This window comes from Squalius cephalus (assembly GCF_949319135.1).
Source record: "Squalius cephalus genome assembly, chromosome: 11".
NCBI classification, from domain to species: domain Eukaryota; kingdom Metazoa; phylum Chordata; class Actinopteri; order Cypriniformes; family Leuciscidae; genus Squalius; species Squalius cephalus.
This window is the reverse complement of record NC_137132.1, coordinates 2,472,004-2,498,264: the sequence shown is the minus strand read 5'-3', so window position 1 is coordinate 2,498,264 and position 26,261 is coordinate 2,472,004. Positions and strand designations below refer to the sequence as shown.

The window sequence follows — 26,261 nt, the reverse complement described above, 5'->3', positions numbered from 1 at the left end:
TCCTGAAAATTCAGCTTTGCATCACAGAAATAAATGATAATTTAAAGTATAATAAATTGAAAACCAATTATTTTAAATTGTAATAATATATCACAATATTACATTTTTTTTTCTGTATTTTTGATCAAATAAATGCAGGCTTGATGAGCAGAAGAAACTTCTTTCAAAAACATTAAAAATAATAATGTTTCCAAATTTTTGGCCTGTACTGTATATGTATGTATGTATCTATCTATCTATCTATCTATCTATCTATATATATATATATATATATATATATATATATATATATATATATATATCAAAGTAGTGTATATTTTCTAATATTGTTTATATGTCTATATTTTTACATAGATATATTTAGATTTTTAGGTGTTATACACTGTAGAAAATTATTTGTTGGTTTAACTTAAAGTAGGTAACCTGGTTGCCTTAATTTTGAGTTCATTGAAACTAACATTTTGAGTTAATACAAAGACAGAGATTAGCTTAATCAGCAGAAACTCAAAATATTATGTTATCCGAACAAAATTAAGTTGATTTTACTTATTTTATTTATTTTACAGTGTTTATTTATAAAGAAACTGCATTTGTGAGAGTGATGGAATAATTGTTACTGTGAATAACATTAGTTTATAATAATTTAAAGGGAGCATTTTCATGGTTAATTCAGGATTGTCCCTCATTATGCCGTTGTTCTTCACAGACATCCGTCCACGCGCGGTCACGTCTGCAGGACAGATTCAATCCGGCTCAGAGACTGATATTCATCTCCAGCCTGGTTTTGAAGAGTTTGTATTCTCTGGGATTCGTATTGGAGAATCTACGGGCCTGAGGTCAAATCTCTCTGTGTGTGTTCATAAATTGGAGTGAACCATCTCAGCGAGTTTTCTTCTGTTAACTGGCTGGATAGAGATAAGCTGATATTCTTCCACTTTTGATCGATATCTCTGTGAGTGTGAGGTGTCTCATGAATTTAATTAACCTTGCTCGTCTTGCAGCCCGAGCGAAACTCTGCAGTAAACAAACACACATCTGCCCGTGGAGAAGAAACATTTATCAGAGGAAGAGCGAGAGAGAGAGCGAGCGTTCATTACTGCCCTGGCTTTCCCATCCAGATAGAAGATAAAGCTACATTTAAAACAAACAAACAAAGGCAGATGGAGGGAGCAAAGCTGAGGGTCGGGGTCGGGAGAGGTCAGTTGTTGAGGCGAATGATGTTAAAACATGTCGTTCCAAACCTGAAAAACACAAGAAGTTCAAAAAGTTACACGGCTGTTTTTCATGCAGTGAAAGCATAATTAATGTGAAATATTAAAATATGGATATACAGTACATCCTACTTTGCCTGTGTACACTCACGTTGAGCTATATATATATATATATATATATATATATATGTATATGTATATATACATACACTCACCTAAAGGATTATTAGGAACACCATACTAATACTGTGTTTGACCCCCTTTCGCCTTCAGAACTGCCTTAATTCTACGTGGCATTGATTTAACAAGGTGCTGAAAGCATTCTTTAGAAATGTTGGCCCATATTGATAGGATAGCATCTTGCAGTTGATGGAGATTTGTGGGATGCACATCCAGGGCACGAAGCTCCCGTTCCACCACATCCCAAAAATGCTCTATTGGGTTGAGATCTGGTGACTGTGGGGGCCATTTCAGTACAGTGAACTCATTGTCATGTTCAAGAAACCAATTTGAAATGATTGGAGCTTTGTGACATGGTGCATTATCCTGCTGGAAGTAGCCATCAGAGGATGGGTACATGGTGGTCATAAAGGGATGGACATGGTCAGAAACAATGCTCAGGTAGGCCGTGGCATTTAAACGATGCCCAATTGGCACTAAGGTGCCTAAAGTGTGCCAAGAAAACATCCCCCACACCATTACACCACCACCACCAGCCTGCACAGTGGTAACAAGGCATGATGGATCCATGTTCTCATTCTGTTTACGCCAAATTCTGACTCTACCATCTGAATGTCTCAACAGAAATCGAGACTCATCAGACCAGGCAACATTTTTCCAGCCTTCAACTGTCCAATTTTGGTGAGCTCGTGCAAATTGTAGCCTCTTTTTCCTATTTGTAGTGGAGATGAGTGGTACCCGGTGGGGTCTTCTGCTGTTGTAGCCCATCCGCCTCAAGGTTGTGCGTGTTGTGGCTTCACAAATGCTTTGCTGCATACCTCGGTTGTAACGAGTGGTTATTTCAGTCAAAGTTGCTCTTCTATCAGCTTGAATCAGTCGGCCCATTCTCCTCTGACCTCTAGCATCAACAAGGCATTTTTGCCCACAGGACTGCCGCATACTGGATGTTTTTCCCTTTTCACACCATTCTTTGTAAACCCTAGAAATGGTTGTGCGTGAAAATCCCAGTAACTGAGCAGATTGTGAAATACTCAGACCGGCCCGTCTGGCACCAACAACCATGCCACGCTCAAAATTGCTTAAATCACCTTTCTTTCCCATTCTGACATTCAGTTTGGAGTTCAGGAGATTGTCTTGACCAGGACCACACCCCTAAATGCATTGAAGCAACTGCCATGTGATTGGTTGATTAGATAATTGCATTAATGAGAAATTGAACAGGTGTTCCTAATAATCCTTTCGGTGAGTGTATATATACATATATACATACAATATAGCAAATCTCTGCTGTGTTATTGTTTATATCACCATAAAATGTAAACTATATCATCACACATCTCTAAATAAATTCGGATATATAATAAATGCAACTTTGTTCTCATATATGCAGTATACTTGCGTAGGCCAATATATTATCTATATATCCTGTATTATCGTCTAGCTCTTTATATAAAGTTGGATATATAAGTACTTTCAACTTTATTCACATGATTACATTATACTCCGTTAAATCGAAATATCAAATCTCAACTCCCTGATTGTTTGTATCACCGCAAAATGTAACTATATTATCGCCCAGCTCTAATATGATTTATGCGAGTGTAAGGAATGAAGATTTTAAGATATTATAAACATTAAATCATGATGATCTGTAAAAGCTGCCTTGAAGGAATGTGTGTTATGAAAAGTGCTATATAAATACATCTGACCTGAATTGGCTTGATTACGTATGCACTATATTCCGAGTCTTCGGAAACTAACTTTGTGGGACAAAAGTATCTGTGAAATCTCATTCATGCTTGAGCATAAACAGACATGTCATGGGTTCAGACTAAACAATATCAGCCTGATTTTGACATATGGTGATTCGTAAATGATGATAAATGGTCATCAGGACTCAGAATCGATCGCTTTATCGTGTATAGTGTGTCATAGTGGACAGACAACAACATTAATTCATTATGTTCTCCATCACTATAGAGAGAATTTCGATAGACAATCACAGAGACATGGTTCCGCCTCCTCGATGACATCACGCATGTCGTTAAAGACAGCAAGTGATGATTGGTTGACAGTCTGACATGTTTCTTGTCCACCAGTGACGAAACAACAGGAATTTAGGAGTCAAATTCACATGATCTAACACTATGGTAACCGAAGCTGGCGTGACGTCAGAGCCGTTAGTCGTTGTGTACGACCTGAAATCGAGTTTGTGAAACCTGATGGCAAGTCTTGTTAATTATAAACTTTGCACTAAGAATCTCCTCTTCTGCAAAAGAAAATCAGTCATTCATTAGGGGTGTGCGATATTGACAAAAAATGATATTTCAAAAATGTTCTTGATAACGATAATTAGATGATATTTTGCTGAGTGTGTTTATTGTGTTGGTAACTTGACAGGTTTAGGACGGGTTTAACCTAATTAAATGTATTCATCATCTTTTGTGTCAAATTCTTACATTTAATCAAATTCAATTAGACTAATAATACACAATAGGGCTGTTACCAACCAAATAAATCATTATCAATTAAATTGATCTTTGCGCTGCAGAGGAGACACAGAAGCTGCATCTGAATCTCATCAATGCATTTAACCTGAAGTTAAACGTAAAGATAATGTTAGATGTTTTAAACATAAAACATCGGATATTGAAATTTGAAATGGTTTAAAAAAATAAAAGATGCTTTAAATGTGAGATTAAAACCGCCAGTAGGTGTCAGCGAGTCACAGTTAATGAGTGAGTCATTGAGATTCAACCAATTCATTCAAACGGCTGATTCATTCAGGAACGAAGCATTTGATCGTCTTAATGAGTGAGTCATTGAGATTCAACCAATTCATTCAAACGGCTGATTCATTCAGGAACGAAGCATTTGATTGTCTTAATGAGTGAGTCATTGAGATTCAACCGATTCATTCAAACGGCTGATTTATTCAGGAACGAAGCATTTGATTGTCTTAATGGGTGAGTCATTGAGATTCAACCGATTCATTCACACGGCTGATTCATTCAGGAACGAAGCATTTGATTGTCTTAATGGGTGAGTCATTGAGATTCAACCGATTCATTCAAACGGCTGATTCATTCAGGAACGAAGCATTTGATTGTCTTAATGGGTGAGTCATTGAGATTCAACCGATTCATTCAAACGGCTGATTTATTCAGGAACGAAGCATTTGATTGTCTTAATGAGTGAGTCATTGAGATTCAACCGATTCATTCAAACGGCTGATTTATTCAGGAACGAAGCATTTGATTGTCTTAATGGGTGAGTCATTGACATTCAACCGATTCATTCACACGGCTGATTCATTCAGGAACGAAGCATTTGATTGTCTTAATGAGTGAGTCATTGAGATTCAACAGATTCATTCACACGGCTGATTCATTCAGGAACGAAGCATTTGATTGTCTTAATGAGTGAGTCATTGAGATTCAACCGATTCATTCAAACGGCTGATTCATTCAGGAACGAAGCATTTGGTTGTCTTAATGAGTGAGTCATTGAGATTCAACCGATTCATTCACACGGCTGATTCATTCAGGAACGAAGCATTTGATTGTCTTAATGGGTGAGTCATTGAGATTCAACCGATTCATTCACACGGCTGATTCATTCAGGAACGAAGCATTTGATTGTCTTAATGAGTGAGTCATTGAGATTCAACTGATTCATTCACACGGCTGATTCATTCAGGAACGAAGCATTTGATTGTCTTAATGAGTGAGTCATTGAGATTCAACCGATTCATTCACACGGCTGATTCATTCAGGAACGAAGCATTTGATCGTCTTAATGAGTGAGTCATTGAATCATTCATTCAACCGATTCGTTCATTCAGAAATGAAACACCTCTGTGTGTCGCTCAGAAACACAAAACAGTCCTGTGACTTTGTTAGGAACTATTTTCGTTGGCGAAACAGGAAATATTGTGCTTAAATATGTGAGTCACTTAATACTAACTACTTATTTATTGAACTGTTGCATAAAACCAATATCACATTTAAAATCAAGCTTATATTTGGAGAAAAAAATGTCACTCTTTTGTGTGATATTGATTAGCTATAAATATAAAAGATACAGAGGTATTTTTGCTCCTTGATTATTGAGGGCATTATAAATGCATTTTAATAGACTAAACCCAGTGAAAGTGTGTACAATACATGCCCTAGCGCACTAGTCTAACCTACTAGTCTACTTTATGTAGTGTATGCGTGAACTCTAGATATGTTTTTGTAAAGTGAGAGACAAACACGGTATTGTCAGTTTACACAATATTCTAGCAGACGATATATATCGCACAGCCGTATCATGCATGAGTTTGAGTGAACGATGACAGAACTCTTGTTTTCAGGTGAACTGTCCCTTTAAACACAGGTCACTGAAGTAGAGGACAGATCAATTGATCTTGAGGACACACACTTTGTCTTGAGCTGGACGTGTGTTTACAGAGCGGCTGCGATTAGTGCAGAACTGAGGGGAATCTTGACAAAGATTGATCTCTCCATCTGATAAACAAAAGTAAACTCCAGACTGACGCACACACGTGTGTAAGTGTTGAAGCTGTGTGTGACCTCAGATCTCTAAACGCTGATCAATCTGATCTCGGATCAAAAACAGACTAGAAACTATACAGTGATTGAAAAGATTGACTTTTAATGAGCAGTTTATGAAACCATAATCTACAGGTATTTCATTCTTAATTTCTGCATAAATATACTTGCATGGCAAAGGAGATTTCAAGTAGAAGTTCATAGACCAGAAACATTATGTCTGTGCTATATTAATATAACAAATATTTCAAATATAAATCATTTTATTTCAAATGCAACATTAAATGACTGTCTTCTGAATGTGGCATGTCACAGTGTGGACTGACAAATGTCTGTCCTGATATACAGACTCCAGAAAGCTGAGAGTATTATGTCTGAATATGAATTATCTGGATGACCTTTTGATTCTGCTGAGATCTTTAAGTGTAAGAGTCTGTTCCTCTGAGTTAAACTGTATTTGTTTAAAACCTAGATGTATTTTTGTGTGTGTGGCTGTGCATATGTTTGTTTAAGGTGGGAACTTTTCATTGTATTCTGCTGGTTTAATAGTGAGATTATGCATTTTTATTTAATTATAATTACTAGACCAGTGTTGGGCTGAATTCAGAACTGAGCAACTGCTGATTTAAAAATGTATTTAACTGGCCACAACATACAGGAAGTCCATCCATCCATCCATCCACCCACCCATGTCCATCCATCCATCCATCCATCCACCCACCCATGTCCGTCCATCCATCCATCCATCCATCCACCCATCCACCCACCCATGTCCATCCATCCATCCATCCATCCATCCATCCACCCATGTCCATCCATCCATCCACCCATGTCCATCCATCCATCCATCCATCCATCCACCCACCCATGTCCGTCCATCCATCCATCCATCCATCCATCCATCCATCCATCCATCCATCCACCCACGTCCGTCCATCCATCCATCCATCCACCCATGTCCGTCCATCCATCCATCCATCCATCCACCCATGTCATCCATCCATCCACCCACCCATCCATCCATCCATCCATCCATCCATCCACTCACCCATGTCCATCCATCCATCCATCCATCCATCCATCCATCCATCCACTCACCCATGTCCATCCATCCATCCATTCATCCACCCACGTCCATCCATCCACCCATGTCCATCCATCCACCCACCCATGTCCATCCATCCACCCACCCGTTCACCCATGTCCATCCATCCACCCGTTCACCCATGTCCATCCATCCATCCATCCATCCATCCATCCATCCATTCACCCATGTCCATCCACCCATGTCCATCCATCCATCCATCCACCCACCCACCCATGTCCATCCATCCACCCACCCGTTCACCCATGTCCATCCATCATCCATCCATCCATCCATTCACCCATATGTCCATCCATCCATCCATCCATCCACCCGTTTACCCATATATACATCCATCCACCCGTTCACCCAGATGTCCTATTCATTCAAATTCAGTTCAAAGGAGCTGAACTGGAAATTAAAAAGCATTCTTAGTTCAGCATTATGCTCAGCCCTGCTGCAGACTAACCCAGAGTCCTAAAACAAAGCATAACATTTTTTTTTATGAATCCTTTTTTACCTGTGTGAGTGTAAGGGCGTCACCACGGGGAGGTTGTGTGAGATTGAGCCTGAAACTACAGCTAGTATACACACACACTCTCTCTCTTCTTACCTTCTTTCCCTCTATTTCTCACCCTCTCTCAGAGAAAGAGAGAACATTGCAAATGAGTTTGTGTTGATAATCCCAGCAGAAATCACTCGTTCTCACGCATCTGGCAGAAGTGTCCGCCGTGACGCAACAGATGCAACAATGTTTTTCTGTGCCGTGGTCCAGATAACTGTGTGTGTGTGTGCTGAACAATCAGGCTTGCTTGCTCATGCAGTTCAGGTAACAAATTGTCTTCCTTGTCATCCTCCCTCCCTCTCTCTTTCTCTCTCTCCTGATCTCTCATCAAAATTCTTTGGAATGCTCGGTTGCCATGGCAGCAGTGTGAATGTATCGCCGAGATGATTCCCTCTGATAAGAATTCCGAGTTCTCCTCTCCGTCTCTTGCTGTGGTAACACAATTTTTACGTAACCTGCTAGATGAGTGTAATCTTCTCACGCTGAGACTTTCCACACACACACTCACACAGACCTGAAGTATCATATCATTCATACAGAGACAAATCACAAGTGAAATGAGATCTCTTTAACGTCTCAATTGGAAATGGAAATCCTCTCGGATGTTTCTCCTGAGGAAAAGACTTGCATGAGAGTTTCAGAAGAGATCTGAATGATGTCTCAAACTCATGCGTGTTCTTATTTTCTGATGTTAGGAGAAACATCTGAGATCATGTTGATGTTTAATGTATATCTCAGATTGTCTTTAATGTAGCATCTGAGCTGTTCTAATGTTACAGTACACTCAAGAAATGTAACATTTATGTATGCTGCATATAAAATTTGGATTTCACCGTTTTAACATGAATTCACCGATGCATATTTTGTCAGTCATACATAAATGAAACAAGAATGAGATTTATCTAATAGAACTAATAAACCAGGTGAATATTTATCATCAATGAATGCAATTTCTTGAAATCTCATACATTTCAATCACTGAATCTTGTTCCACAGCTAGCCATATTTACAAAATCCAATAACAATTTATGCTGATTATAAGCAATTTGAATAAATGCACGTTGAATATGTGATTATTAAATGGTCAAATATTCAGAATAACTCTTCTCCTCTCATCTCTTCTCTGATGACGAGGGCGGGGCAACCTGTCAATCAAATGAGATCCACCAATAGCAAACCACAACCATCCAATCAATTCCCCACAGACAGTGTTCTTCTTCCAGAAGCGTTTCACTGGGATATACGGCACAATAGAGAAGAAATATCGAGCAAGACTTCTGTTTCATGACTTCATTTTTGAGCTTTCGAAAGCTCGTTTAACAGTATCTCAGATGTCAGACAGTTTAGTCCATTGCACACAGGATCAACCATTCAATAAAACGTGTCCAAATGAAATTGTTGTGGTGCAAACAACAGGAAACATGATCGCCACAAATGTACATCTAGCATCAGGAACCTCAGCTGAAAGATGTGCTTTACACACGTTTCCTTCAGGTGTTCACACTTCTTGGAGTTATGTTATAAATAAGACATAAGTGAAATTTTACAGTTTTTTTTTTTTTTAATTAATTATGAATGTTTGGACCCGAGGAACTGAAGTACGGCGCAATCAAGCGAATGCTAATCTTTGCCACCAGGCTATGCATTCACACAGTGATTTAATTAAAAAGCATCTTCATTATGGGATGGATGCAGGTGTATAAACAGAGAGGTTTTTCTTTTCTGATAGATTCTGAAAGCCTGCAGGAATTCTTCACCCTTTCCAAAATTGAAAACAGGATGCATGACAACACGGAGCCTTTATAAACAGTGCAGTAAAATGTGAAATATATAATGTATGTACTGTATGGGAGAAGAACAAAGTCATTTTATATTTTATATTTATAATGGTGCATTGAATTCCTAATATCTGTCTTATTGTGCGTTTCATAATAAAGGTATATGCACAGTTAAAGTTTGTTTAGATGACACAATCTAACACAATGAACTGAGAATGTGTCAGTAAGTGTGAGTAATGTGCGTTTAACAAGACCTTGACTTCCATTCAGGTTAGGAAAGTTCCGCTTTTGTCTAAGAATCTGAATGCTGGCCTGATTTTCTAAAGCTCTAAAGAAGGCTATTATTATACTAAACTATTATTGAGTAGAATCTGCCATTGAAATGAATGTATTGTCTGTGTATTGAACTTCCACTGTCCAAGGTCCTGAATGCGAGAGAGGGAACTCTCCATGGTGCTGACATTATAAAACAGCCTCACAAAGACTTATACTCCTTTAGATATGCCACATTTATTTATTGTGTTTAGTTAGTTCGTTCTGCAGTGACATCCTCTCTGGCTTTGATAAAGAACATTTAGTGAAGGCCTTGAGCATTTGTGATATGTGTTTAAAGCTGCAGTCCATAACTTTTTGGGGTAAAAAATGATCCAAAATACATTTTTGAGCAGGTACATAACCAGCCAGTGTTCAAAACTCTCTGCTTGCCGTAGCTCCATTCAAAACGCAATGCTTTTTTCCCCTTAGTTGGTCACAACAAAAGTGGATGTTACTTGTTCATGTGACTTTTTCCGGTGAAAATTCTTATGTTGGTCATACTTCCCAAAAGTAGAATCTGTGATTGCGAATGCCAGTATCCACACCGACTGACAGCCGCACATTCTCCTCAAAACATCGGATTCGTCCGCGCTTTGCCGTGCCGAGGCGCAACGCACGTAAAGTTGATAATTCCACGAATAACTGCAATTGCAGATTTCGAACAGAGATGGTGACAAAGAGAAAAAACTGCGGACTGCAACTTTAAATATAGTGGAGTCCGAATTCTGAGACCAAAAAATGCTATTTTTTCGGTACAAAATGATATGATCATTTTGAGTAACGTTAAATTGAAGATTGAATTTGCATTCCAGATGTTTCAAAGAACAACTCGTGTGTTTGAATGTGGAAGCAAATCCAAGCGGTACAGATTCACCGTAATAAACAACAAAATCAATTAATCAAACTTCATCAAATATGAGACATTTAATTTATGTTGTAAATCAGACAATAGTGTCATTATTCAGCTCGAATAAGTTTAATGTTCATTCAGTTCAGTTCAATAACAGTGTTTGCATAATTCGACAAATACGAAGCAAAGAGTGTTTAGCGATGCAGAAATATTACTGAGTCTCAAATCTATTCCCTTCATTTGATTTCATGAACCTTTCTGTTCATATCCAGGTGGTTTCAGGCTTTCGGTCCTCGCTGTATGAAGGTCATTTATCACTGATGTTCATTGTCTGGTGACCCAGCTGTGAACTATTCGCACATTTCTGTAATGCCATATTTCTGAAAAGAGTCTTAGAGCTGAGACATTTCAGCAAACGCAAACTAATGCTTGCTCTTTTTTTTCCTCTGTTCCATCACATGCATGTTCTCCCTGTATATCCCCACCTCATCTCTTTCCCACTCTCCGGCCCCGTGTGAGGCCTAGATATGTCTACACATCTGTGAATCCCTGTGGCGTTTGAGTGACGGGAGAACAGCGTGTTTCTGCATTAGCCACAAAACTCAGCAAAATCTCCCACACCTCCTGCGTTCTGTTCTTCTGCGCAGGCAATGGCCCGTTCTCAACACAGCAATGCAATTTTCAGCTGCTTGCCTGATTTTAGCGCTGTAGGTTTAGAGGAACAACAGAAATATGGGTGTAAAATACATGCATGCATCAAAATGCATTGAATTGGCAATGAAAATGCATGCATTGCACTATTTTGTAATTGATTATCATTTATAACAAAACCATGCATGTTGAAAAAAAAAAAAAAGATTTCATTTTCGTTATTATTTGTGCTTCAAGTTACCGAAATGAAAATGAGAAATGTTGCTTTGGCTAATGCATCTTGGTAATTTACATTAAACTATTAAGTAAACCCAAGTAAAGTGTAATGTTTTATAAAACAACACTAGTTATATTTTTATAATCCTTTATATAACTAGTTTTATAAACCATAACTTTTTCACTTCAGCTCATCAAGTACATGGCCTCTTCTATATGAGTTTTTATGTAATATTAAGCAGTAGCAGCGTCTCTGCAGCCGTCTTTGAAGTGGAGGGAAGCTTTCATTAAAAAATTCGCTCACGACTCGCTCAGGCTTCAGGTTTAGAGAGCAGAGAACCGTGGAGCACAAATGAATGTGCTCATATCATAAGGACACTACACGTGACCCCCTTTTCCAAAGACACATTGTTTTAAACTGCATTTCTACTGACAGACAGCAGTAACTTAATATGAAAAATATTGCAGATTTTGTGTTCAATGTTAGTGTAGTTACTGTGTTTAGCATATGCACGGTGGTAACATTTTTATTTTACAGTTTGGGTGACGGAGTTGATGTTCAAATTGATTGAAAATCCATTACAAATATCTAGGCTAAATGTATTTAATGGCAGACTCCCATTGTGACAACTTACCCCATATAAAGGCTTCCTATGGAAGCTTGTTTCCGCCACAGAATAAAAAATTAAAAAGGTAATTACGACTTTTTATCTCACAGTTTTGGGAAGTCAGAATTGCGAGAAACTCGCAACTGCGAGAAAAAGTCAGTATTGTGAAATCTGAAGTCAGAATTGCGAGATATAAACATGCAATTGCGAGATAAACTCACAATTGTGAGAAAAAAAGTTAGAATTGCATGATATAAAGTCAGAATTGCATTGCAATTGCAAGAAAAAAAGTCAGAATTGTGAGATATAAACTTTCAATTATAAATTTGCAATTCCGACTTTATTTCTCACAATTGCGCGTTTATATCTCACAATTTTGGCTTTTTCTCGCAATTGCGAATTACATATCACACAATTCTGACACTTTCTCACAATTTCGAGTTTATATCTCACAATTCTGACTTTATAACATGCAATTACTACTGTATATCTCTCAATTCAGGCTTTTATTTCTCACAATTGCAAGTCTACATCTCGCAATTCTGAGAAAAAAAGCCAACAAAAAAAAAAACAGATGTAAACTCGCAATTGTGAGATAAAAAGATGCAAATATCTTTTAATATGCATTTTTCTGTGGCGGAAACAAAGCTTCCACATTTTTTTCATATGGGGGCATGTTGTCACAGATTTTCCGTTGACATGACTTTAAAGGTATAGCAGAGGATTTTCTTTTTCCGGGTGGATCATCAAGACTATTGGTCCTCTTAAGTGTCAATCATTCTGGTGATATGTTTACGTAAGGCCGTCGTACGTGCTCGTGCACACGATTCACACGATGGCGTGCGCTCAAAACACAGGTTGGGCTTCCCACTGATGCCTCAAGTTTCTACTTGACAGGTAAAGTTTGGCATGCTATTTGGAGAAATCCATTTAAAATCACTGCTAGTAAAAGTTAATCTATGATTAGCTCGTGCATACGTTTAATAGGCATTCCCTCTCGGGAGCAGGTAGAGTGTTGCGCATGTGCATTTTTTCAAAAAGTGGAGAGGGCGGTTCTTTTCTAAAATTCGGGAAAATCCTCCGCTATACCTTTAAGGTTTATGTCCATAAATATGGGCTTTAAAACCCAATCCTACCCAGAGAAGTGAGACAACTAGCCCCATCCCCCTTTTTACGTAATAGTCCATTAGGCTAAACATTTTTTAAAATATGAAATAGTTATCATTTTGTTTGTTTGAAAGTCTCTTCTGCTTACCCAGGCTTCATTTATTTGATCAAAAGTAGAAAAAAGTAATACTGTGAAACATTGCTACAGTTTAAAATAACTTTTTTCCTTTTTAAAATGCAATTTATTCCTGTGATCAAAGCTGTGTTATTTGTGTAATAACTGACAAAAAATTAACACATTTGCCAAATTTGATTTGACGGTTTCATTTTCAGAAATCAGATTAATTATGATTAATCTATTGACAGCCTTAGTTTTTAAGAGTAAGAAATAATTAAATCCGTAGTTTATATATAGATACTGTAGTAAAACAATGGTCAATTTTGCAGTTACTATGGTTTTCTACAAAAACTAGATAAATAATTGTTACTGTAGTAAAACCATGGTTAATTTTGTAGTTACTATCGTTTTACTACAAAAAAAAAACAAAAACATTTAGTTACTATTGTTTTATTACAAAAACCATGGTTAAACCTTGGATACTGCAGTAAAACCATTGGAATTTTGGAAACTTTGGAATTTGTTACTCGTTCACATCGGATTGGCTCAGACTATTTGGAGTTTTAAATCATTGTTAAAAACTCATCTATTAACTCAGGCTTTTAATTCCTCTGGGCGTTGAGTCAAAATTCTCTGTTGTTGTTTTATGTTGTTTTTGTGTTGTCTATGTATTTATTTATATTTTATTATCTCTGGAAAGCACATTGGTGCAACTTCAGTTGCAATGAATTGTGCTATATTACAAGAAAGAAAGAAAGAGAAAGAAAGAAAGAAAGACAGAAAACCATGATTCATTTTGTAGTTACTATGGTTTTACTAGCAGCAGTGGCGGTTCTACATTGAATTACACCCTAGGCGAGACCCCCTTCGAGACCCCCCCACCCCACTCCACTACTTTAGTAAAATAACGTTATGCATCTTTATTTAAGATAGATGGATAGAAAAGCATTTTTTGCAGTGTAATAACTGAACTTGTAACAGTTTTGTTGCAAAGCACAATATTATGGTGAAATTAGACCTCGTGTTTGAGTTAAAATCGAATTATTGTTAAGCATAGCAAGAATCATAGCAAAAAGGCTAACAAATAAGAGTTATACCCAATATTGCCCCTTCATTCATCACATGGACATGACATGGATACCGTAATCATACAGAGAAAACATAGTTGCATACCTTTATCTTTCGCTCGTTTCTAAATTGGACACCTGATGGCTTTGACCTTTCTTGTCCATCTCTTATTTGGCACTCGACATCGACAATCAACAGATTTCCCCTGATCCCCCCCATAACAACTGTCACTCACGACGAGTCACAACCAGAAGTCAAGACTAAACCAATTCACCTTGGTGGTGGTGACCAAGTAATCGTTTTGTATTACCTATTTTTATTAGCCATTCAGACAATTCAGAAAAACTAAAATGTGCAGGAAATATAGAGGCCTGTATTTATAATATTGTGAATGAAATGTGCGTTATTTGGAAGAAAGTCGAGGTGTGACTTACTTAGATAACTATATGGTTAACTATATAGTTAACTAATGAGCCTTATTGTAAAGTGTTACCGTTAAAACATGGTTAGGGAGTGACAATGCAGAGTGATCGTGCGGTAAACAGTTTGTTTTGATAATGTTAATTAATCCTGACCCTGACTCATTTCGAAACATTTTCTAAACTATGTGCAGGTAAAGCATGTGGAATCGGCAGGTGAAAATCCGCTATTGGCACGTGTGCAAATCCACCCTTCGTCCTCTCGCACACTACACACACACACACACACACACACACAGAGCAGTGTTGTGTTCAGCTCTCCGTGAGTTGACTGTTACCGAGGAGAGGGAGGGACACGCAGATGCTCTTCATGAGGAGTAGAGCAATACATCAGCGACTCCAACGCGGTGCCAAATGTTTTTAATTCGGTTTCTGCGTCCGTTTCCCGCAGGATTCCGTTTGGAAGAGAAAAAAAATGCGCATATGAAATAAACGTGGGTGGGATCCCTTCTGCGTTGGACACTGGATCTATGATAACGAAACTGCGAGCTGCATTTGGAGAAATGTTGGAAAATGTATCTGTATGCTGAGCAAACTGGATAGGCTTTTCTGAGGGAAATAGCGCCGGTGTGAATGGACGCTTTGTCCTTTGCGTCTTTTTTCATGCCCTCGTTCTCTATCCGAGTGGATTGTATCCGCATTTCCCCTCAAATGGTGTTATTTTCGTGTTCATGCACTAAATACGACGATATCGGACTGTTTTTACCTCAGTCACTGTGAGGCGATCCGACGTGAGGCGAAAAGTCTGACTGGACCTCCGACAGAAGTAAACCATCAACATTTCTGGATTGTTCGAGGATTCCTCATTCTAACTGTGTTTTTGGAGGCTAACAATTTTAGTTTTGGATTAAATCGCCTTTATTAATCGTCTGTGCTGAACCGAAAGTATGTTGTGGGATTTCAGATCAAAGATCGTTTGAATCGAGGGAGCCGTTCGAAATGAAGAACCGTTAAGAATTTCCGTTAAGATTTCGCGCCACATTCTGCATTCGAATGAGATTTCCTGGTCTTTATCAATGCATTCATCGTTTTATATATATTATAGAATAGATTTATCCCAGTGAGAATATTGTTACGAGACTCTGGACCCAGAGGAGGAGATTTAGACATCATCTATCTGAAGATCTCGGACATTTCTGTGCTGCTCTGAACTTGGGAGGCGTTTGGATGCTCCAGGACGGAGGTAACGCACTTATTGTTTTCATTTTAAGAGATAAGAAAACGAACAACACACTCTGTGATCCAGTACTTTGATTATTTGCGTTCAGTTTGGGACTATATTTAGCATCACACTCCTTTTCCTCAAATGCCAGCTCATTATTTAGTCTAATATATCAAACCTTAGAGGTCAAATATTAATTAAATAATGCGCTATTGTTTGCTTGTGGTGTGGTAACGTTACCTTGCAAATTACTATGCAATATGGAAGGTATATTGAAAACAAATTCGTGTTTTAGTGTCTTCGGTTCGATACTCAATGCGGACTTTGCGCATTTGAAACCCATTAGCGGAAGAGCGACGTTTTCTATTTAAAGCGAGGTGATGATGAACATAACTAATGGGATTTTGGCATTATACTGTTGTTGTCAGTCAGAAAATGTTGATTGATCTTCCTCTTGAAGGACCTTTGCCGTCTTGCGTTGTGTTTTCAGCTTCTGCTAAACCTTAACAGATTCTTCTGGACATTAACAGTCATTAAACTTTCCGTTTACATCCACAGGCCCGTTTATTTCTTATTTAAACGCCAGTGTTGGGCTGTGGGACGCAGGGATGTTGTTATATTTGGTGGGAAGGTTTGCAGGAGAGGCTAAGTTGCGTTTTTGAACGGTTCTTTTAGCAGGACAGTTGTGAATTGCTGTGTTTATCGGACTTTGGACACAGTGAAACCACAGTAAGACAATGTTTGAGGTCAGATACACGCACAGGTCCGGTTCCGCAGTCCAGATCGAGTCCCGGAGCCGGAGCCGCTGTCGGGGTGTGTCTGCGGCTGAGAGAGAGTGGAGCAGCGGCCGCTGGGGGCCACTGGCACATAACTCACTTACTCACACACACTTACTCACACACACTCTCTCACACACACACACTCACAATCACACACACACACACACACACACACGCGTACACATACACACACACACACACACACACACACACGCACACACGCACACACACACACACACACACTCACTCACTCACTCACTCACTCACTCACTCACACACACACACACACACACACACACACACACTCACTCACTCACTCACTCTCTCTCTCTCTCTCTCTCTCTCTCTCTCTCTCTCTCTCTCTCTCTCTCTCACACGCTCACTCACTCACTCACTCACTCACACACACACACACACACACACACACACACACTCACTCACTCACTCACTCACACACACACACACACACACACACACACACACACACACACACACACACACACACACAGAGAGAGAGAGAGAAAGCCAAGACCTACTAGAACTAAATGGAATTAGTATCTGGGCATATAAAATGTATGAATGTCATTGCATTATATCAAGGGTTCCTAAACGTTCTTTTCTTTTTTTTTTTTTCTTTTTTTGTCATAAGCCGAACCCCTTAGACATAAACTATACATTTAACATGAAACCTTGAGATTGTAAATTAATATTTCAGTTGTTTAATTTCAACATTTACAACTAATTCATTTTTACAATCAACAGGTTTAAATCTGTTATCAACAATATTTAATGGACCTGAGCCGAAATGAACTAACAATCAACAGTTGTGAACTAATATTAAGAAAGATTTCATTTTGGTTATTGGTCATATGACATGTGAAGTAAATAGACAAAATATTGTTTAGTTCAGACTTTGTAGCTGGAGTTTAATGTGGACTTCTGTTTAGTTGTGATCTGAGTCTCAGTCCACATTACATTCACACTGGTGCTTTACGAACCCAATCACATTGAATAATAATGATGATAATAATAAAGTAACGTAAAAATATTCATTTATATAATAAGAATGAATGATAATAGTATTTTTCAGTTCAAGTTACAATACTAATATTTATGTCTTAATTCACTTTCAAATGTTAAAATGTTAATCTTAGCTTTTTAACTATTCAATTTAATTGCTGCCTTTCATCAACTGAACTATTGAAATACATCCAGTAGATTGACTGTTAACTTCTGTAGTTTGGTTTTCAAGTCAGAATTCACATATAGCCCAACAGGTACCGTGAGTGAAAGAGAAATTGATTTTTGAGCCAAACATGAGCTCTGAGTTTGTGATGATGTATGTTTCTGTTGAAGCCACAAGTCTGAGTGATTTAATAAAGGAAAAAAAGTGTTTGATAGCCAAATTCTCAATGAAAAACTACACTTAACTACCAATAATCTTGAAGAGATATAGACCAATCAGGCAAAAAGGGTGACACTTTACAGTAATGCCCCATTAGTTAACATTAGTTAATGCATTAAATAACTAGCAATAATTAATAACTAGTATTAACTAGCAATGAGCAATACTTTTTGTTCCAGTATTTGTAAATCTTTCTTAATGTTAGTTCACAACTGTTGATTGTTAGTTCGTTTCGGCTCAGGGGTGCGTTTCCCGAAAGCATCGTTGGCCAACTATGGTCGCAAGTTCCGTCGTTACCAATAGAGTTCAATGGACATTGCGATGAACTTGCGACCATAGTTGGCCAACGATGCTTTCGGGAAACGCACCCCAGGTCCATTAAATATTGTTGATAACAGATCAACCTATTGATTGTAAAAATGTATTACTAAGATTAATAAATGCTTTAGAAATATTTAATTGATGTTTACTTATATTAACAAATGGAAGCTTAAATATTTATACATTTTTATTCTTTATGGTCATTTTTATTTAATTAGCCTATATTGTTCGCAGTGCATAATGGGATAGTAGTTCAATAACTCATAAAAGTCTAACTTTTGTCTTTCTTTCCCCAAATTTTCGTATAATTTTGCTTCAAGTCAAATGTTGTAATGTTGTGATTCATCTCTCAGGCTGTTTGTTCAAGGCTTAGATCTCATTATTTAAGATTTTTTAAATCCCTGTGGAGATTATGAATGGAAAGAACGAATACTTCAAGAATCAAGGCCACTGAAAAAGTCAGAGGTCATCAATAAACCAATTAAAATTTCATATTCTCTAAATAAATAGGGTTTTGTCCACAAGCAAATAGCTTTGAACTTTTTAAAATATCCATCCATCCATCCATCCATCCATCCATCCAATCTACCCAACTATCCATCCATCCATCCATCCATCCAATCTATCCAACTATCCGGCCGTCTGTCCATCCATCCAATCTACCCAACTATCCATCCATCCATCCATCCAATCTATCCAACTATCCATCCGTCTGTCCATCCATCCATCCATCCAATCTACCCAACTATCCATCCATCCATCCATCCATCCATCCAATCTACCCAACTATCCGGCCGTCTGTCCATCCATCCATCCTTCCAATCTACCCAACCATCCGTCTGTCCATCCATCCATCCATCCAATCTACCCAACTATCCATCCATCCATCCAATCTACCCAACTATCCGGCCGTCTGTCCATCCATCCAATCTACCCAACTATCCATCCATCCATCCATCCATCCATCCATCCGTCTGTCCATCCATCCATCCCCTTCCAATCTACCCAACCATCCATCCATCCATCCGTCTGTCCATCCATCCATCCATCCATCCATCCATCCATCCATCCATCCATCCATCCAATCTACCCAACTATCCATCCATCCATCTGTCCATCCATCCAATCTACCCAACTATCCATCCATCCATCCATCCATCCATCCAATCTACCCAACTATCCGGCCGTCTGTCCATCCATCCAATCTACCCAACTATCCATCCATCCATCCATCCATCCATCCATCCATCCATCCATCCATCCTTCCAATCTACCCAACCATCCATCCGTCTGTCCATCCATCCATCCATCCATCCTTCCAATCTACCCAACCATCCATCCGTCTGTCCATCCATCCATCCATCCATCCATCCATCCATCCATCCATTCTACCCAACTATCCATCCGTCCATCCATCCATCCATCCATCCATCCATCCATCCATCCTTCCAATCTACCCAACTATCCATCCATCCGTCTGTCCATCCATCCATCCGTCTGTCCATCCATTCATCCTTCCAATCTACCCAACCATCCATCCATCCATCCATCCATCCATCCATCCATCCGTCTGTCCATCCATCCATCCATCCATCCATCCATCCATCCATCCATCCATCCATCCATCCATCCATCCTTCCATCCATCCATCCTTCCAATCTACCCAACTATCCATCCATCCGTCTGTCCATCCATCCATCCATCCATCCATCCATCCATCCATCCATCCATCCATCCATCTACCCAACTATCCATCCATCCGTCCATCCATCCTTCCATCCTTCCATCCATCAGGTAGGTTAGGGTCATCTGTTAGGGTTAGTGTGAAGATTAGCCTGTAGTAATTATGTAAAAGCAATGGAAGTTTACAGTATGTCTGCCTCTAGATTTCTGTGTTGAATGTGTGTGTTGGCCTGATGAGACCTGTGTGTCTGCTGCCCACTGACCGTCTCTTTCAACCCACCTGTTTATCTTTACAAATAACATTATTCCTCACACACACACACACACACACACACACACACACACACGTTAAAACCGGCAGCAGCACACGTCCTCTCTCTGATGACTCTTTCCTGTAACCCAGCGTGAGAAATGATGTGTGAGGGCTCTATTATTGTAATACCATAATTACCATGTAAACAGAAGCCTGATGAAATGTGCCATTTGTTCAGCCGCCACCGAATTTCAAAGAGTAACGATCACATGACGTAGGGCTTGATTGTGATTGGTTGCCTGTTCAGAAGCGAAACAGATGAATTCACCGATTCTACAGCTGCGACGCGAGACTCCAGAAGATCGAACTAATCCGTGTTCTGCACATTTTGAGCTCTCAAATGCAACACACACACACACACTGAAATTGTGATTAGTGACAGCTGGATTACGGCCTGAATGTTTAATTCATGCGGATAGAAACAGCTCTTGGCGATCTGAGCGATGCTTTGGTCCCCGTCCTGTGTCTGGGATCCTCTCAGGACGGGTGATGCACTGTAGGTAGTAAATGGTTTATGCTGATGATATGGATTATCCCATTCACCGGCATGCATATTAGATTTAGTCTAATGATAAGTAGAATGCTCTGGGCTGGTTATGGAAAAGATAATAATTCTGTTCTGGTCGCGGTTACGCAAACAGCCGCTGGGCTTAATAACGCTGATCATGTTTCACTCAGACACGGCATGTTTTTGCCATGTCTCCTGGTCTACCGCCTAATCTAAGTGTGTATGTGTGTGTGAAATAACTGAGTGTTTGTGTATCATAGAGACTGTCAGCAGCACTAATGGAGTTGCTGGTTAGCTTGTGTCAGTGCAGGCTTGTATTTCTCTCAGGTTTGGTCTAATTAAGCAGGGTTTTTTTTTATCTGGTGTCAGACGGATGTTAGATCACATCTTAATGATCACCTGAATCATTACAGCCCATGAACTGATGATTTGAAGTGAAAATTCACACTAATATAGAAACTATTCTCTCATATTTATTTAGTGGGCCTTTATCACACTTGTGCGTGCGAAAAGCGGAAGCGTCAAATAGTGGTGTAAAATAACTTGAGCTGTAGCTTGTATCAATGACAGGAACCGTAGCACGGGATTGTTGTGATTTATTGATGTACAGTTCATTACAGATAGTTTACAGTTATTATATATGATAAAACAATGGTGTCATGCTATTCTGGTGCATATTTCCTGATTTAAAGGGTTATACTTTAAAGAGTATGCATTACGTCAAGGTCTGACCACCTGATGTGCAAGAATAGAAAGCAAACAATATCTAACATTAAAGACAATTAGAATTAGACAAGGTTATACATCCAGTAGGGTTTGCATTGACGTCACTTTCCTGACCGAGTGTCAGAAGAGCTGCTGAGTGACTGGATTTAATAGCGGAAACTGCCAAAACGCCAGTAAAACAAACGATTATCAGTTTAATCTAACGGTTGGACTCGATATAGTATTCCTTACAACTTACCAAAGATCCAGTGATCATGGATATTGACATGCAGCAGGAATCATGTTTCCTCACATTTATATGAGCCTGATTTCAACGCCGGGGAAATACATAAAGCAAATTCGCCTGTTAATATGTTTTATATAAATATAATATAGGTCTAAATCCATGTGATCAGTTATATCAATGCTATATATATCATCGTATCATCCAGCCCTAAAACTTGTGTAGTTTTTGTCAGTGTTTATTTAAAAACATCCAATTATGCAGAATATACGATGGTAAATATTAATTGATGAGTTGTCAATACAATATATAACAATACAATATATAGGGTGTGATTTTACCGCTAAATTCAGCATATTGACACACAATGATAACTTCAAATCCAGCTTTCTCTGCCTGGATCCAGTTGTTTCTGTGAATTACAGCGATCCATTTGCTTCTCTGTTCTGTAGCTTTCGGCAGTCTGTAAAAATATACCTCAGATTTCTTGTCAAATCTATTTATACAGTCAATCTCAAAGTTCTTTCCTGTTTTAGATGTGTTTTGTGTGTTTTTCGTTGCATTCACGCTGAAAACAAATGCTGCCACTCAGTGTTTCTGCCACTCAGTGTGTGTAACCGCAGTTAATCCAGCCGACGGTGACGTCAAGCGCATATCCTCTATAGACTACATATTAAACAATAACAATATTCACATTGCTTTCATGCACACTTACCTCACTTTCTGATACAATCGTCAAATTGAAGCTGTTCATATAAAGGAATATTTTCAGGCCAAAGTTGATTATTCGAATAAATAAACGTGTCTCATCCTCTGGGTTTGAGTGCAATGATTGGATGGTGTTAAATCGTAGATTAGAGACTAAACATAATAAATGTGCTGCAAAAAAAACAACAACATTAAAAATTAAATTCTATTTGTATTCTATTCATCCGACATTAACTTGAGCAGAATGCAGATTTTCATTTATCTCAAGAATATCACAACTATCGCCTCTATATTTCCATGCTGAACGTAAGAGTTTGTTGAAATCACAAACCCTCAATATGAGCAATAGTTGTAGTTGACTCACACACACTAATTCCACCAGTCATTTAGTGATTTACAAATAGTCTCTTCTTGAAGATTCAATCAAAACACTTTAAAATTCTGACATTTGTTTGGCATGATATTTGGCATGTTGGACATAGTGAAGCACATGAGTTATTTTTCCAGGTCTGGTTTGAAGTAGAGGTCATAATTCAGCGATTATAGTCTTTTATATTCGTGTCTCTGTCGAAAGGGGAGGCGTTTATCTGTGTTGGTTATTGGCTGATGATGTATCAGAGAACACTATAAGCTTCTTTGTGCAAGGGTGAAAATCGCTTTTAGCGGCGGATAAGAATGAGATAATATCAGATAAATCCCGCGGCCTGCGTTAGCATGCAGCATTAGCCGTGTAATAGCATATGGAGAGCAGTTTGACAGAGAGGGATCAGATGGCCGCCAGCCGTTTACCGCACTTCCGTCTTAATCGTGGCGGGTGAACAGTTGTTTTGCAGAGACGGATAGCCGAGGCCTTTTCCATATTCTGAGCGCATGCTTTTAAAATTCCCCCATGGCTTGAACAGAAGTCTGCAGTGGGTTGATAACCCGCGTGCTGTCAGTCCCTGTCGCGGACGCCGAGGGAAGCTACATGTTCTGCTTCAGAGGTTCCTCTCTTCAGGAATAATTTAAAACTTCTGTGAGACACACTTCTGAGTTTTTCCTGAGGCACTGGCAGAGAGCACATCTAATTAAGATGGAGAAAAGCCACAGAAATTGATGAGCTGTTTGCAGATGAACACTTTTGAAAATGACTGTTGAACGGGGCACGAGCTTCACCTCTTGATGTGACGGATCGGTCACGCGTCACAGACTTCTGACAGATCTCCTGTGATTGGCTTAGAGGTGGTGGTGGGCGGGATCTCATGTCAGAAAGTACTGGAACAGTATCTACAGTCAAACCAAAATGTATTCAGACACCTTGCTATCCTCACTTACATTAATGAACTATAGTGTCCTGCACCCTCTAGTAAAAAAAATATCAAAATTTAGATATGGTGTCTGAATAATTTTTGGTTTGACTGTATACTAGATGTGTTTGCTGTAAATTTAATGCAATAATAGTTTATATTTTTATAATCATCTATTAATGACTGTTTGTGGATAACTAACTGCTTTATCTCATGCAATGCAAAATTGCAAATTGTTTATAATAATATCTTATTTTTAGCTTTGCTTAGGGATGCACTGATATGAACATTTTGGCCGATACCGAAAAAAATTTATATTTGAAAGCAGTCGTTATATTTTACCGATATTTAGCCGATAAATCTAAATCCAAGTTTTTAGGAAAAAGGGCACAAATATTGATGATACTAGACCAGTATTAGATGTGTTTGCTGTACACATTATTTAATGCAATAATGATTTCTATTTTAATTAGTGCTGTGCAACAATTAATCGCATCCAAAATAAAAGTTTGTGTTTACATAATACGTGTGTGTACTGTGTATAATTATTTTGTATATATAAATACACACACATGCATGTATATATTTAAGAAATATTTGTATATATATTTATACATACACATATATATATATATATATATATATATATATATATATATATATATATATATACACACACACACATCAGACACATATATTATGTAAAAACAAACTTTTAATTTACTTTGATTAATCGTTGCACAGCACTAATTTTAATAAACATCTCTTAATGACTGTTTGTGGATAACTAAGTTCTCATGCAATGCAATATTGCAAATACTTTATAATTATATTTAATTTTAACATTACTCCATGTTGTTTAATGTAAAGCAGTCCAAATGCGCACCGTGTTATAAATGGTGTGGCGTAATCACCTCAGGTTGACATGCACACTGTTGAACAGTATATAAGCTGTCATATCACCCTGCACTCCAGGATCTTCAGGCCAATAAGGAGAAACTGAGATGCGGAGAAACTGTGGAGTCACGTGACTGTTGTGCTGTCAGGGTTTGGCGGTTTACAGCGAGGACCAATCTATCCATGAGCCTCTTCAATCCGCAGGGTGTGTCATGCCTGTCAAAGATGCCATTCATGTGGAAATCAGCGTGAAGGGATGAAAAACAGCTTGCGTTCGCCTTGACACACGTCTATTTCCCGCAGCAAAGCCTGAAGCCCAAGGGGGCGACAGAGAGAGAACCGTTCCCCATGACCGTGAGCTGGTGTTTCCATCGTGGTGGGTTCAATTACACTGAGTTAGAATGGTAAAATGTGAACTCAAAATCACGACGAGCAAGGTATGTTTGCAAAACGGGTTATTTAGTTACTAGGTCTGTCAAAGGGAAAGCATCAACATGCAGTTCATTAAATATGTTCTTATTATACATCCGTCGTCAGACCATTAGAAGGTTGGAGTTTGTTGGCCATTCAACACATTTAATGCATTTTAATGACATTTTAACTGCTAAAAATTCTAAAATCTGATTAGAACATTTGAAACTGATTGTGTTTACATGCACGTTCTTAACCTGTTTATGCTAAATAAGCAGACAATGCACATGATCACGTAAACGCGATAACATGTTTTCCTTTATCGGAGTAAAGTCATAAACGGCTTAAGGCGAGACACGGCAGGCAAAAACATCTCAGCCTATGTACACCAAACTTTCCAGTTATACACTTAGCAGTATTCTGAAGATATTTTCAGAGGGATTTGTTAATAAATCATTCCTGGCCTGATTTATGTGACATTTTAATTAAAAAAATATGGCGAAAATCAATTTTTAAGGCTATGGACAGAATATTTTGATTTCCTAGGTAATGAAAGCATATATCCTGAAGTCCCTCTGAAATGTTTTTTTCATCTTGTGTGTAAACAAAATGAAAAAATTATTTTGCACCTGGCTTTATCATATGTTCAGATCTATCTGCAAAATCATGCATATTTAATGAGATAATGCCTAATTTGCATAATTAAACATACAAATTTCTAAAACTTGTAATACATTTTTTTATATATACTTGTGTAAGTAATCAACTGAGGAAGTTTCATGGTGATATCTATTATTTTAAAATTTTACCCTATTCACCTGTAGTGTCTCGCCTTAAGGATAAACCGGTCGACACGGCTACATTTTTGCCCCTTACGTCGATTTCTCCCGGCATGTAAACGCATTAACCTGCTTTCTGCCGGCTTTCTGAAGTGTGTATGTGATATGTGACACGAACATGTTCTCACTGTGGATTTAAGTGCATTCAGAGCGAGCGTTTTGCAGTAAGGAACAAGGAAATATATCGCAAACTCACTCTTTGTTGACCCCAAAA

General features: G+C 38.4%; 1 protein-coding gene across 1 annotated transcript in view; it reads left to right on the top strand.

Annotated features, from left to right (window-relative positions):
* The first annotated feature begins 14,995 nt into the window (after nucleotides 1–14,995).
* The window catches only part of lrfn1 (leucine rich repeat and fibronectin type III domain containing 1), a 163,570-nt gene continuing 152,304 nt past the window's right edge, over nucleotides 14,996–26,261 (top strand). The window contains exon 1 of the mRNA XM_079886532.1: nucleotides 14,996–15,969. The gene's annotated coding sequence lies outside the window, so the exon portion shown is untranslated. The remainder of the gene's footprint in view (nucleotides 15,970–26,261) is intronic.